This window comes from Salmo trutta, chromosome 35 (assembly GCF_901001165.1).
Source record: "Salmo trutta chromosome 35, fSalTru1.1, whole genome shotgun sequence".
Classification (NCBI taxonomy): Eukaryota; Metazoa; Chordata; class Actinopteri; order Salmoniformes; family Salmonidae; genus Salmo; species Salmo trutta.
The window spans coordinates 22,575,060-22,588,484 of NC_042991.1; the positions used below are offsets into that span (position 1 = coordinate 22,575,060).

At 44.5% G+C, this 13,425-nt stretch overlaps 1 pseudogene; it reads right to left on the bottom strand.

The window, feature by feature from the left end:
- The window catches only part of LOC115174404 (laminin subunit alpha-2-like), a 159,388-nt pseudogene that overhangs the window by 110,231 nt on the left and 35,732 nt on the right, over positions 1 to 13,425 (bottom strand).

A 13,425-nucleotide genomic window follows, 5' to 3' on the forward strand; every position in this document is an offset into this window, starting at 1 on the left:
AAGTACTCAGACCCTTTACTCAGTACTTTGTTGAAGCACCTTTGGCAGCGATGACAGTCTTGATGTCACGTCCTGACCAGTGAAACGGGTCATTTGCCATAGTAGAATGGTGAGGGCGTGGCAGGGTGGTTGTTTTGTGGCAGGGGGGTTGTTTTGGGGTTTGGGTTTGTTTCCAGGGGAATGTGTTCTAGTTTTCATTTTCTATGTTTCGTTTTCCAGGTTTGGCCGAGTATGGTTTCCAATCAGAGGCAGGTGTCTTTCGTTGTCTCTGATTGGAAGTCATACTTAGGCAGCCTGTTTTCCTTTGGGTTTTGTGGGTGGTTGTTTTTTCGTATTGTTAGTACCTTACGGTACTGTCGCTTGTTTATTTTGTTTAAGTGTTCTCTCATAAATAAAAGAAGACGAGCACTCAACACGCTGCGCCTTGGTCTGTCCCTTTCGACGCTCGTGACACTTGAGTCTTCTTGGGTATGACGCTACAAGCTTGGCACACATTGCTCATGGCTTGGTTTAATTTTCAACCTCTCCCTGTCTGAGTGTGTAATACCAACATGTTTAAAGCAAACCACCATAGTCCCTGTGCCCTAGAACACTAAGGTAACCTGCCTAAATGACTACCGACCCGTAGTACTCACGTCTGTAGCCATGAAATGCTTTGAAAGGCTGGTCATGGCTCACATCAACACCATTATCCCAGAAAACCTAGACTCACTGCAATTTGCATACCCCACCAACAGATCCACAGATGATGCAATCTCTATTGCACTCCACACTGCCCTTTCCCACCTGGACAAAAGGAACACCTATGTGAGAATGCTATTCATTGACTACAGCTCAGCGTTCAACACCATAGTGCCCTCAAAGCTCATCACTAAGCTAAGGACCCTGGGACTAAACACCTCCCTCTGCAACTGGATCCTAGACTTCCTGACGGGCCTCCCCCAGGTGGTAAGGGTAGGTAACAACACATCCGCCACGCTGATCCTCAACACGAGGGCACCTCAGGGGTGGGTGCTCAGTCCCCTCCTGTACTCCCTGTTCACTCATGACTGCACGGCCAGGCACAACTCCAACACCATCATTAAGTCTGCTGATGACACAACAGTGGTAGGCCTGATCACCGACAACGATGAGACAGCCTATAGGGAGGAGGCCAGAGACCTGACCGTGTGGTGCAAGGACAACAACCTCTCCCTCAGCGTGATCAAGATAAAGGAGATGATTGTGGACTACAGGAAAAGGAGGACCGAGCTCACCCCCATTCTCATCGATGGGGCTGCAGTGGAGCAGGTTGAGAGCTTCAAGTTCCTTGGCGTCCACATCACCAACAAACTAACATGGTCCAAGCACACCAAGACAGTCATGAAGAGGGCATGACAAAACCTATTCCCCCTCAGGAGACTGAAAAGATTTGGCATGGGTCCTCAGATCCTCAAAAGGTTCTACAGCTGCACCATCGAGAGCATCCTGACTGGTTGCATCACTGCCTGGTATGGCAACTGCTCGGCCTCCGACCGCAAGGCACTACAGAGGGTAGTGTGCACGGCTCAGAACATCACTGGAGCCAAGCTTCCTGCCATCCAGGACCTCTATACCAGGCGGTGTCAGAGGAAGGCCCTAAGAATTGTCAAAGACTCCAGCCACCCTAGTCATAGACTTCTCTCTGCTACTGCACGGCAGTGGTACCGGAGCACCAAGTCTTGGTCCAAGAGGCTTCTAAACCGCTTCTACGCCCAAGCCATAAGACTCCTGAAGAGCTAATCAAATGGCTACCCAGCCTATTTTCACCCCCCCCCCCCCATGCTGCTGCTACTACTCTCTGTTATTATCTATGCATAGCCCCTTTAATAACCCTACCTGCATGTACATATTTACCTCAATTACCTCGACACCAGTGCCCCCGCACATTGACACATTGAGTCTGTACAAGTACCCCCTATATATAGCCCCACTATTGTTATTTACTACTGCTCTTTAATTATTCTTTTTTTTTATCTCATACTTTTTTTTTGGGGGGGGGGGGATTTTCTTAAAACTGCATTGTTGGTTAAGGGCTTGTAAGTAAACATTTCACTGTAAGGTCCACACCTGTTATATTTGGCGCATGTGACAAATACAATTTGATTTGATTTGACACCAGTATTTGGGGACTTTCTCTAATTCTTCTCTGAAGATCCTCTCAAGCTCTGTCAGGTTGAATTGGAAGCGTTGCTATTTTCAGGTCTCTTCAGAGATGTTCGATCGGGTTCAAGTCCGGGCTCTGGCTGGGCCACTCAATGACATTCAGAGACATATCCCGAAGCCACTCCTGCATTGTCTTGGCTGTGTGCTTAGGGTCATTGTCCTGTTGGAAGGTGAACGTTCGCCCAAGTATGAGGTCCTGAGCGCTCTGGAGCAGGTTTTCATCAAGCATCTCTCTGTACTTTGCTCCGTTCATCTTTCGCTCGATCCTGACCAGTCTCCCAGGCCCTGCCACTGAAAAACATCCCGCACAGCATGATGCTGCCACCACCATGCTTCACTGTAGGGATGGTGCCAGGTTTCTTCCAGACATGACGCTTGGCATTAAGGCCAAAGAAGCTTGTTTCTCATTGTCTGAGTGTCCTTTAGGTGCCTTTTGGCCAACTCCAAGCGGGCTGTCATGTGCCTTTTACTGAGGAGTGGCTTCCATCTGGCCACTCTACCATAAAGGCCTGATTGATGGAGTGCTGCAGAGAGGGTTGTCCTTCTGGAAGGTTCTCCCATCTCCACAGAGGAACTCTAGAGTTCTGTCAGAGTGACCGTCAGGTTCTTGGTCACCTCCCTGACCAAGGCCCTTCTCCCCCAGCTGCTCAGTTTGGCCAAGCGGCCAGCTCTAGGAAGAGTCTTGGTGGTTCCAAGCTTCTTCCATTTAAGAATTATGGAGGCCACGGTGTTCTTAAGCACCTTCAATACTGCAGACATTTTTTCCCCAGATCTGTGCCCCGACACAATCCTGTATCGGAGCACTACGGACAATTCCTTCAACCTCATGGCTTGGTTTCTGCTCTGACATGCACTGTCAACTGTGGGACCTTTCCTAATCATGTCCATTCAAGTGAATTTACCAAGTTGTAGAAACATCTCAAGGATGATCAATGGAACAGGATGCACATGAGCTCAATTTCGAATCTCATAGAAAAGGGTCTGAATGCTTGTAAATAATTATGTAAATAAGTTATGTTTTTTATTTTTAATACATTTGCAAAAAAACAATGCCACAGATGTCTCAAGCAGTTGGCTTGCTGACTGCAGGATTGTCCACCAGACCTGTTGCCAGATAATTTAATGATAATTTCTCTACCATAAGCCGCCAACATCGTTTTAGAGAATTTACGAGAATTAACATCCAACCGCAGACCACATGTAACCACGTCAGCCCAGGACTCCACATCCGGCTTCTTCACCTGCAGGATCATCTGAGACCAGCCACCCAGACAGCTGATGAAACTGTGAGTTTGCACAACCAAATAATTTCTGCACAAACTGTCAGAAACCGTCTTAGGGAAGTTCATCTGCATGCTCGATGTCCTCACAAGGGTCTTGACCTGACTGCATTTCGACGTCGTAACCAACTTCAGTGTTCAAATGCTTACCTCCGGTGGCCAATGGCACGCTGGAGAAGCGTGCTCTTCACGGATGATTTCCGCTTTCAACTGTACTGGGCAGATGGCAGATGGCAGACAGCGTGTATAGCATTGTATGGGTGAGTGGTCTGCTGATGTCAATGTTGTGAATAGAGTGCCCCATGGTGGTAGTGGGGTTATGGTATGGGCAGGCATAAGCTACGGACAATGAACACAATTGCATTTTATTGATGTAAGTTTGAATGCCCAGTGATACCGTGACGAGATCCTGAGGCCCATTGTCGTGCCATTCATCCGCTGCCATCACCTTGTGTTTCAGCATGATAATGCACGGCCCCATGTTTCAAGGATCCGTCCTGGAATCTGAAAATGTCCAAGTTCTTCCATGGCCTGCATACTCACTAGTCATTTCACCCATTGAGCATGTTTGGGATGCACTGGATCGACATTTACGACCGCACGTTACAGTTCCCGTCAATATCCAGCAACTTCGCACAGCCTTTGAAGAGGAGTGGGACAACATTCCACAGACTACAATAAGCAGCCTGATCAACTCTATGCGATGGAGATGTGTATTGCTACTTGAGACAATTGGTGGTCACACCAGATAGTGACTGGTTTTCTGATCCACGCCCTACCTTTTTTTAAGGTATCTGTGACCAACAGACGCATATATCTGTATTCCCAATCATGTGAAATCCATAGATTAGGGCCTAATGAATTCATTTCATCTGACTTATTTTCTGATATGAACTGTAACTAAGTACCATTTTTGAAATGTTCCATGTTGCATTTATATTTTTGTTCAGTGTAGTTGTATGTCCATGCTTATGAGGCTATGTACACTTACCCCTGATGTCCTGGTCTTTCTCCCCTGCGTCATATGAAACTCAAATCATATGAGACTTCCTCCAAAGGCGGAGAGCTGTAAACAAACACAAGTCAACATTTTAAATAACCTGTCACATTACAATATGCTAACTTGCACTGCATAGAAGAAAAAGGTTTACTTCCATCAAAGGAACTTTTACAATGTAATAGCATGTAAAGACAAGGACTGACAATAGGCATGCAGTACATGTATAGTGAGGGTTATAGGAGTTATTGTATTAGTAAACCGGGATATAAAGTTGAAAATGATCAAGAGTCCCCTTTAAATCCCAGTGGAGTATGAAATGACCCAACACCACCAACAAATCTCCACACCTCTTCGGTGACATTACGAGCATTGTGTAATGAGCGTTAAGGGACAGGTTTTATAGTGACACACTTCCATGCCTGGGAGTAATACTGAAGAGGCTGTACTAGCCAGATGCATTACAAACAGCTTTTAAACAAAGATCCTTAAAGATGGACACAGTTTTACAGGCACTGGGCTCTTGAAGATTAGGATGTCTAGTTGCCACAACTAGGAGTGTGTGATTGTTCGAATGATGACTGCATTCCCAAAATGTCTGTCTGGAACAGTTGAGCACACATTCTCAGATCTAGGACAGCCTATCCTCCCCCGCCTCCTTTGGATTTTTCTATCTGTCTTTGTTCTCTCTCTATGTTTCCTATGTTCTCCTCTGGCTGCTCCAGCTCCCCAAACAAAGCAGACATGTGTGTTGTGTTTTTCCTGCTAGAAAGGGGCCCTCTCATCTTGTTGCTATTGAGCCGCTCTATCTCCTGGCCCCCTGCTGAGGCTATAACAGGGAGCTCTGGGGGTGCTGATGTGTTCAATGAAAAGGCCCTGTTGTTTTCCGACCATGGAGAACCTTTGACTAAGACCTGGAGGGCAAATCACTTCTCACACATCACTTATCAGAGGGGCCCCGAGTTTTCACTGACCATGTGACCTGCCTGGTCTGTAATAGTTTGTCCAGGTCAGATCATGTGGCCTGCCTAGTCTGTAACAGTTTGTCCAGGTCAGATCATGTGACCTACCTAGTCTCTAACAGTTTGTCCAGGTCAGATCATGTGACCTACCTAGTCTGTAACAGTTTGTCCAAGTCAGATCATGTGACCTGCCTAGTCTGTAACAGTTTGTCCAGGTCAGAGCATGTGACCTACCTAGGCTGTAACTCTGTCCATAACAGTTTGTCCAGGACAGATCATGTGGTCAGGGAAATCTCAGGGCCTTACCAGCACCTTCATCCCCCTGGTTAGGAGACCAGCAACAGCAGTGTGCCACATGCACCAGAGCCAGAGCTCTTTTAATGTGTGTTTTGGCATCATTTGTTTTGGCATCGTTGATGTCTATGCATGTATTATTGGGATATGACTCATGCACAGCTGTGCAGACAACCAACATAGATTAATAAAAATGTTCCCGTTGTAACCAACCATGGTTCACTGGCAAAATTAATGCAGAGAAGCGTTGAAATACAGCATTATTTGTTTGTATACAGGAAGCGAGATAAACAAGGGCTAAAGTGAGTCATGTACAGACTGCAGGTTCTAATATAATGTCATGACAACCTCTTAACTCACAGAAATCCAGTTCACACTGAGAACACCTCAACCTTTGTGGAACAAAGGGGCTGGTCTATGAAGGTGAAGTGCATTGTGGGTGGGAGGAGCAGGGAAAATCTAACCTTTTGTTAAGGAGCAACAACAAGCGTCAGACACACCACTAATGAGACAGATCTAATCCTCTTGTTAGTAGCATCAAAAACACTCTTATCAGGACACTCACATCAATAAACCATCTATATCGCAGTAGGATCTCTTTGTCCAGGATAAAATTGTATATCTCACAATCCTACTGGAGCACCATGGCTGATTCTGAACAATGATAAAAATGTGTATTTTGCTACATGAGGACACATTGAGTTATTGGACAAATAAAGAGAGGCCTGTGAAGAGAGGACTCTGGAGTTAGGATCCACTTTTATAGATCACAGGGGAGGCCGTGTTAGGACAGAGACAGAAAGCCAGAGCGGCTAGCCATCCCACACCAAATATGCCCAGAGAGACAGAGAGATAGAGAGTGGTAGAGAGAGCAAGAAGGGGGTGATCAAGGCCCACATTTCAGAAAGTAAACAACAGACCTTCGATCCATCCACTGGGTTCTTAAAACAAGTCTCATCATGACACCAGGATCCTCACATCTTCTCCCCTATTACGAGCCCAGGGCCTTAGCTCTGTTGACTTTAATATCCAGGAAGCATCAATGTGTGTTTTCCCACCGGCCACTCACAGGACAGCTACAAAGAGTGGGCTCTGCTCAGAGCCTCTGACTGCCTCCAAAATGTGGTCCTGTTTTGTTTGTGCATAGTGGGTGATGGTGGGGATCCAAAATAGGGCTTGGAAACACTCACATCTGGGTAACACTTTTACTGGCCCGAATGAGACGGTACAAAGTGAACACATCTGGGACAAAGGCTAATGCTGCCTCAAAAGCTGCAAGAATTTCCCTGCTTGTTTGTCCATCTGTAACCATGTGTTTGTGTTGCTGTGCTTTATGGAAACATTTCCACCATGTTTTTGGGAAGTATTTGGGATAAATCATTAGAACTAAGAAATGTACTAAAACGGTTGGAGTATCATTCAAATATTTGGCAAGTACTATATAAGCAAACACACAGCATCTGACAATTACATTTTTGTCATTTAGCAGACCCTCTTATCCAGAGCGACTGGAGTGCATACATTTTTGTCCTGGTCCCCCGTGGGAATAAAACCTACAACTAAGTTGTTTCTAAGCAACCAATATGTATATAATAGAGCTCTATCAAAGCCAAAAATGCAATATTTGTATCAACAAAAGATGATCTACTCCAGTGTCCGCTGAATGAGGAGGAAACTTTGGAGGCTTCCTTGTTGCACTTCATTGGGCATTTACGTAAGTGGCATAGCCTGGGAGTAAAGCTGTGTGTTCCCTGCAGCCTCTCCCCCTGCAGTGTGGAGGGAATAGAGGCCCAATCACAGAGTGTTAACTACAGCATGCAGTCTGGAGCTGCAGTCTGGGACAGGCTGGGAGAGGCTAAATATCCTCCTTTCTACTTTCAAGTGGGACAGAGGAGCACTGTGACTACTCAAAGCTTTGATAGCATCCTATAAGTGGCACTCTCTCAGTCTCTAGTCTATAGGTCCCCAGAAAAGTCTACCTCACACAACCAAGGAAGCCAAACACACATAGTAAATAAATACGTTCATATGGGTAAAACAATCACTGGCACCCACCCATGCATATTCTTCTGTGCGCTGGTTCTCTCTGCGCAGGCTGCTCTGTCGGCCTTGTCAATCTGAAGACGAGTGGTAATGGCTCCGTTCCTCACTGGGAGAAAGTGCTGAAGTGTGTACTCAGGCAAGCGCTGTCGAGATGGGTTCATTTATCATCATAATAGTCTATTACCCGTGATAGGGCACAACTCAGTGAAGAGGCAGCTTCAGTAATTGGTGCTATTCCTTTCACTTTGCTCGGCCAGGGAAGGCAAGGAGGCAGCCCTCGGCACCGGGGCAATAGTCAATCAACACGTGGAGATTTCTGAAGAGAAAAGTTCATCTGCGATTTTTATGCAGGTTTATGGGTTTTACTGTCTCCTGTAAATCTGTCACCATCAGAGGTGGACGTGGTCAGGAAGTACTTACAAAATTTGGCAACAATTAAGTTGCAACTTTTTTGCTGATTGTCGAACAAGTGAATGTATACAGTGCCTTCAGAAAAGTATTCATACATGTAGCCCTTGATTTATTCCACATTTTGTTGTGTTACAGCCTGAATTCAAAATGGATTACATAGATTTTTTTCTCAACCATCTACACAGTATACCCCATAATGACAAAGTATACATACAGAAATATCTAATTTACATAAGTACATAAGTATTGCTAGACAGCCATGTTCAAGTCTTGCCATAGATTTGTAAGCCGATTTAAGTCAAAACTGTAACTAGGCCACTCAGTAACATTCAATGTTGTCTTGGTAAGCAACTCCAGTGTACATTTGACCTTGTGTTTTAGGTTATTGTCCTGCTGAAAAGTGAATTTGTCCCCCAGTGTCTGTGGGAAAACAGACTGAACCAGGTTTTCTCTAGGATTTTGCCTATGCTTAGCTCTGTTCCATTTCTTTTATCCTGAAAAACTCCCTAGTCCTAGCCAATGACAAGCATACCCATAACATGATGCAGCCACCTCCATGCTTGAACATATTGAAGAGTGGTACTCAGTGATGTGTTGTGTTGGATTTGCCCCTAAAATAACGCTTTGTATTCAGGACACAAAGTTAATTACTTTGCCACATTTTTGCAGGTTACTTTAGTGCCTTATTGCAAACAGGATACATGTTTTGGAATATTTTTTATTCTGCACAGGCTTCCTTCTTTTCACTATCTAATTTAGGTTAGTATTGTGGAGTAACTACAATGTTGTTGATCCATTGTCCATTTACTCCTATCACAGCCATTAAACTCTGTAACTGTGTTAAAGTCACAACTGGCCTTATGGTGAAATCTCTGAGCAGTTTCCTTCCTCTTCAGCAATGCCTGTATCTTTGTAGTGACTGGGCCTATTGATACACAATCCAAAGTGTAAGTAATAACTTCACCATGCTCAAAGGGATATTCAGATAATTGAATATGTGAGGTACAGAGATGAAGTAGTTGTTGAAAAATCATGTTAAACACTATTATTGCATACAGAGTCCAATAACTTATTATGTGACTTGTTAAGCACATTTTTACTCCTGAACTTATTTAGGCTTGCCATAACAAAGAGGTTGAATACTTATTGACAAGACATTTCAGCTTTTAATTTTTAATTAATTTATACACATTTTGAAAAAAATAATTCCACTTTAACATTATGGGGTATTGTGTGACTTTCTGAAGGCACTGTAGCTGTAATTTCTCTTTTGAGGGGGACTAGATTGTATTCATTTAATTCTAATCATTGTGTGGTGGTATTCTGATCGGTGTTACCTCAATCTCCAGAACTCTAACTCAACAATGATACAAACTCTATTGGGAGAGGTAAGGACATAGTAAATCGCAACAAGCCTCCCCCACATATATACCAAACATAAAGCCCAAAACTGTCAGTCATCCTTTGCCATGTCATACAGAATTCGACTCATGAGCAGTCATAGACGTTGGTAGGAACTGGAACGAAATTCAACAATTTCTCTTTTTCATTAGAAATGAGTCCCTTTTAATGCACTTTTACAATTCTGATAATTCATGGGATGAAACATGGCACCACGGATGTACAGGAGTAATTGTGTTGGGCTTTGAGCGCCACGCTAGCATGAGATAATTCTCTGCTTCAGTGTCTGATTCTTTCACTGAAATCCTGCTCGACTGCCACACATACACACGTTAGTTCGCTACTGTGGACCCCTATATAAAGCTTGTAATGACGTGCCTTTTTGACATTAGGGAGAGCAGAGTAAACCCTGATGCCTGAAGACTTTTGTTAGAGAAAAATACATTATTACAGAGTTCATGGAGCGAAGCATTGTTTTCCCCCAGAATGCACTGCGGGGGAATAGAATGTGTTAGAGACAATGGGATGGGAAGACATGCAAAGCCTATGAGGAGAAAAGATAAGAAACTAATATTCAAACAATATACAAAAAGCCCTTGCATAAACTCCATAAATAAATAGTACAACTTCAGAGTACAAAAGTACATAATCTGTCAAAAGACACAATGAATGCAACAGAAGACCACAACAGTTGTGTTATACTTCAGTACAGCAGAGCCCAGAGCATCCTTGTATATTGACAATGTAAGAGTGCACAATACAGTTGTGTGTGTGCACGTTTGAGTGTATGTGAGAGAGAAAGAGGGCTGTTGTGTGCGGACATTGTTGCCCAGGTACCCTCCAGGCACGCTTCAGTAGTAGACAGCAGGAAGGTGTCTCCTGGCCTCCTGGTTATTAATGCTGAGTGTCTGAGGCCAGTCTCTGTCTCTGCTTGGGGCAGGCCACACCTTCCCCTCCCCATCCGTCGCTGTCAGGGACCAGCCAGCCATGGATGTCTCCTGAACAGAATCACACCAGATAGGATTGAAATATTCATCAATGAACACAGAGCGCTTGTGACTGGTTATGACATATGTTATGTCCTTGTTATGACAGTGTTATGTAGCCCTTACTCTATTTATTTCACCTTTATTTAACCAGGAAAAGCCCATTAAGACACAGAGTCTCTTTTGCACAGGAGAGCTGGCCAAGAGGGCAGCAGCATATAATGGAGGATGACTTGTAGCATGGTATCCCTCACAAGGTTACGGAATTGTCCCTTCAAATACTGAAACATTCTGCTTCTAGTTTTACAATGCAGTAGGACTGCATTGTCTACAGATTGCCATCAACTGTTCTTAAAACAATGACAATCCCAAAACACTCATTTGCCATTTTTTCCCCTCCAATGAACACAGAGATGACTCTTCCTGGGTCGAGACAAATATAGAAAAATAAATTCCACAGTCAGATTTTGGTTGAGATATTTTTCTGTGATTTATATTCTATGTGCGAGGCAGAGGGAAATACATCATGGTTTGACACCCCTCGTGTTCCCTCTTCCTTAAATCACCATGAACACTCCTGTCTGGCAGCCTGCGATTTATACAAGACATTTCCCCTTGCCAGCCTATGATCATGTCATTTTTTTTACATGTTTTTTCTCTTCCCTCTCATTTTTTTTCTAGATCTGCCAAGTGAGTATCCTGAACCGTATAATGTAGTACATTTGCTGCCTAGTTGCCTTGTTTTCTAGATTAACCTTGTAATTGATAAGAAAGTGTATTATGTGGTCCTGACGATTATCTGTTTGTGTGTGTGTGTGTGTGTGTGTGTATATGTGTGTGTGTGTGTGTGTGTGTGTGTGTGTGTGTGTGTGTGTGTGTGTGTGTGTGTGTGTGTGTGTGTGTGTGTGTGTGTGTGTGTGTGTATAGCAGGCTGAAATAGCAGTTGGCCTGAGAGGCCTGTCATTAGGATGGAGAGGTACAGGTTCATTAGGATGGAGAGGTACAGGTTCATTAGGATGGAGAGGTACAGGTTCATTAGAGGACAAAGAGGTACAGTTTCATTAGGATGTAGAGGTACAGGTTCATTAGGATGTAGAGGTACAGGTTCATTAGGATGTAGAGGTACAGGTTCATTAGGATGGAGAGGTACAGGTTCATTAGAGGACAAAGAGGTACAGGTTCATTAGGATGGAGAGGTACAGGTTCATTAGGACAAAGAGGTACATGTTCATTAGAGGACAAAGAGGTACATGTTCATTAGAGGACAAAGAGGTACAGGTTCATTAGGATGTAGAGGTACAGGTTCATTAGGATGGAGAGGTACAGATGCATTAGGATGGAGAGGTACATGCTCATTAGAGGACAAAGAGGTACAGGTTCATTAGGATGTAGAGGTACAGGTTCATTAGGATGTAGAGGTACAGGTTCATTAGGATGGAGAGGTACAGGTTCATTAGGATGGAGAGGTACATGTTTATTAGAGGATAAACAGGTACAGGTTCATTAGGATGGAGAGGTACAGGTTCATTAGAGGATAAAGAGGTACAGGTTCATTAGGACGGAGAGGTACAGATTCATTAGGATGGAGAGGTACAGATTCATTAGGATGGAGAGGTACATGTTCATTAGGATAAATAGGTACAGGTTCATAAGAGGACAAAGAGGAACAGGTTCATTAGGATGGAGAGGAACAGGTTCATTAGGACAAAGAGGTACAGGTTCATTAGAGGACAAAGAGGTACAGGTTCATTAGGATGGAGAGGTACAGGTTCATTAGGATAAAGAGGTACAGGTTCATTAGGATAAAGAGGTACAGGTTCATTAGGATAAAGAGGTACAGGTTCATTGAGGGCCCAGGCTGATTAACTGTTCCATAGATAATGACAACGGCTGATTCCTTTGTGTCATTACAGGTTGAAAATGGTCTTCTCCACAAACAGATTAAATTTACACCCTTATACACACCTCCCCCACCCCACATATACACACAGTGATTAAAGCGAACGGTGGATTGAAGGGAGAACTCAAGGTCAGGTTAATTGCAGAGACAGATGCCTAGCTGTCTGTCACATGCAGTATTACACAGTAAATCAGGCCCTGTAATCCAGTGACAGGCCTGTCTTTACTGCCCTCCCCCATTTTTTTTTTTTTACATTTTAGTAATTTAGCAGACACTCTTATCCAGAGAGACTTACAGGAGCAACTAGGGTTAAATGCCTTGCTCAAGGGCACATCAACATATTTTTCACCTTGTCGGCTCAGGGATTCGAACCGGAGACATTTCGATTACTGTCCCAACACTCTAACTGCTAGGCTACATGCCGCCCCCTTGCTTGTCTACACTCATACACCCCACAGCAACCCCTGTTTATCCACAATCACCCTCTGCAGATCATCAACCTCTGACCCTCGCCCACCTAATCCTGTCAACGTGTCAGTGTGTTGTGCGCTATAAATCAGCCTGTATTTATTATGGATGTGTGTGTGTGTGGGGCTATGCCTCGTTCCTCCACCTGCACTCCACCTTGTCATCAGCCCAGCCCTCAGCACCCTGATTTAATAAGACCGGCTAGGAGAGACTTAACTCGGCAGGCAGCGCAACACCAGGCAGGAGGCACTAATGAGTTGCGTTAGTGGGGGGAAATGAGAGAGTGAGGCCTGGCGTAGTCTTTTACATTACTGTAGGTCCAGTGGGAGTCGGAGCAGTTGCTAGCTACGCCGGAACAGTAGCACTTCTCTCAGCCGCGGAGACGCTCGCCCAGGAGATGGTAGAAACCCAGCTTGCAGTGGTCACAGTTTTCCCCCTCCACGTTTTCCTGGAAGATATACACACACACACACACACACACACACACACACACACACAC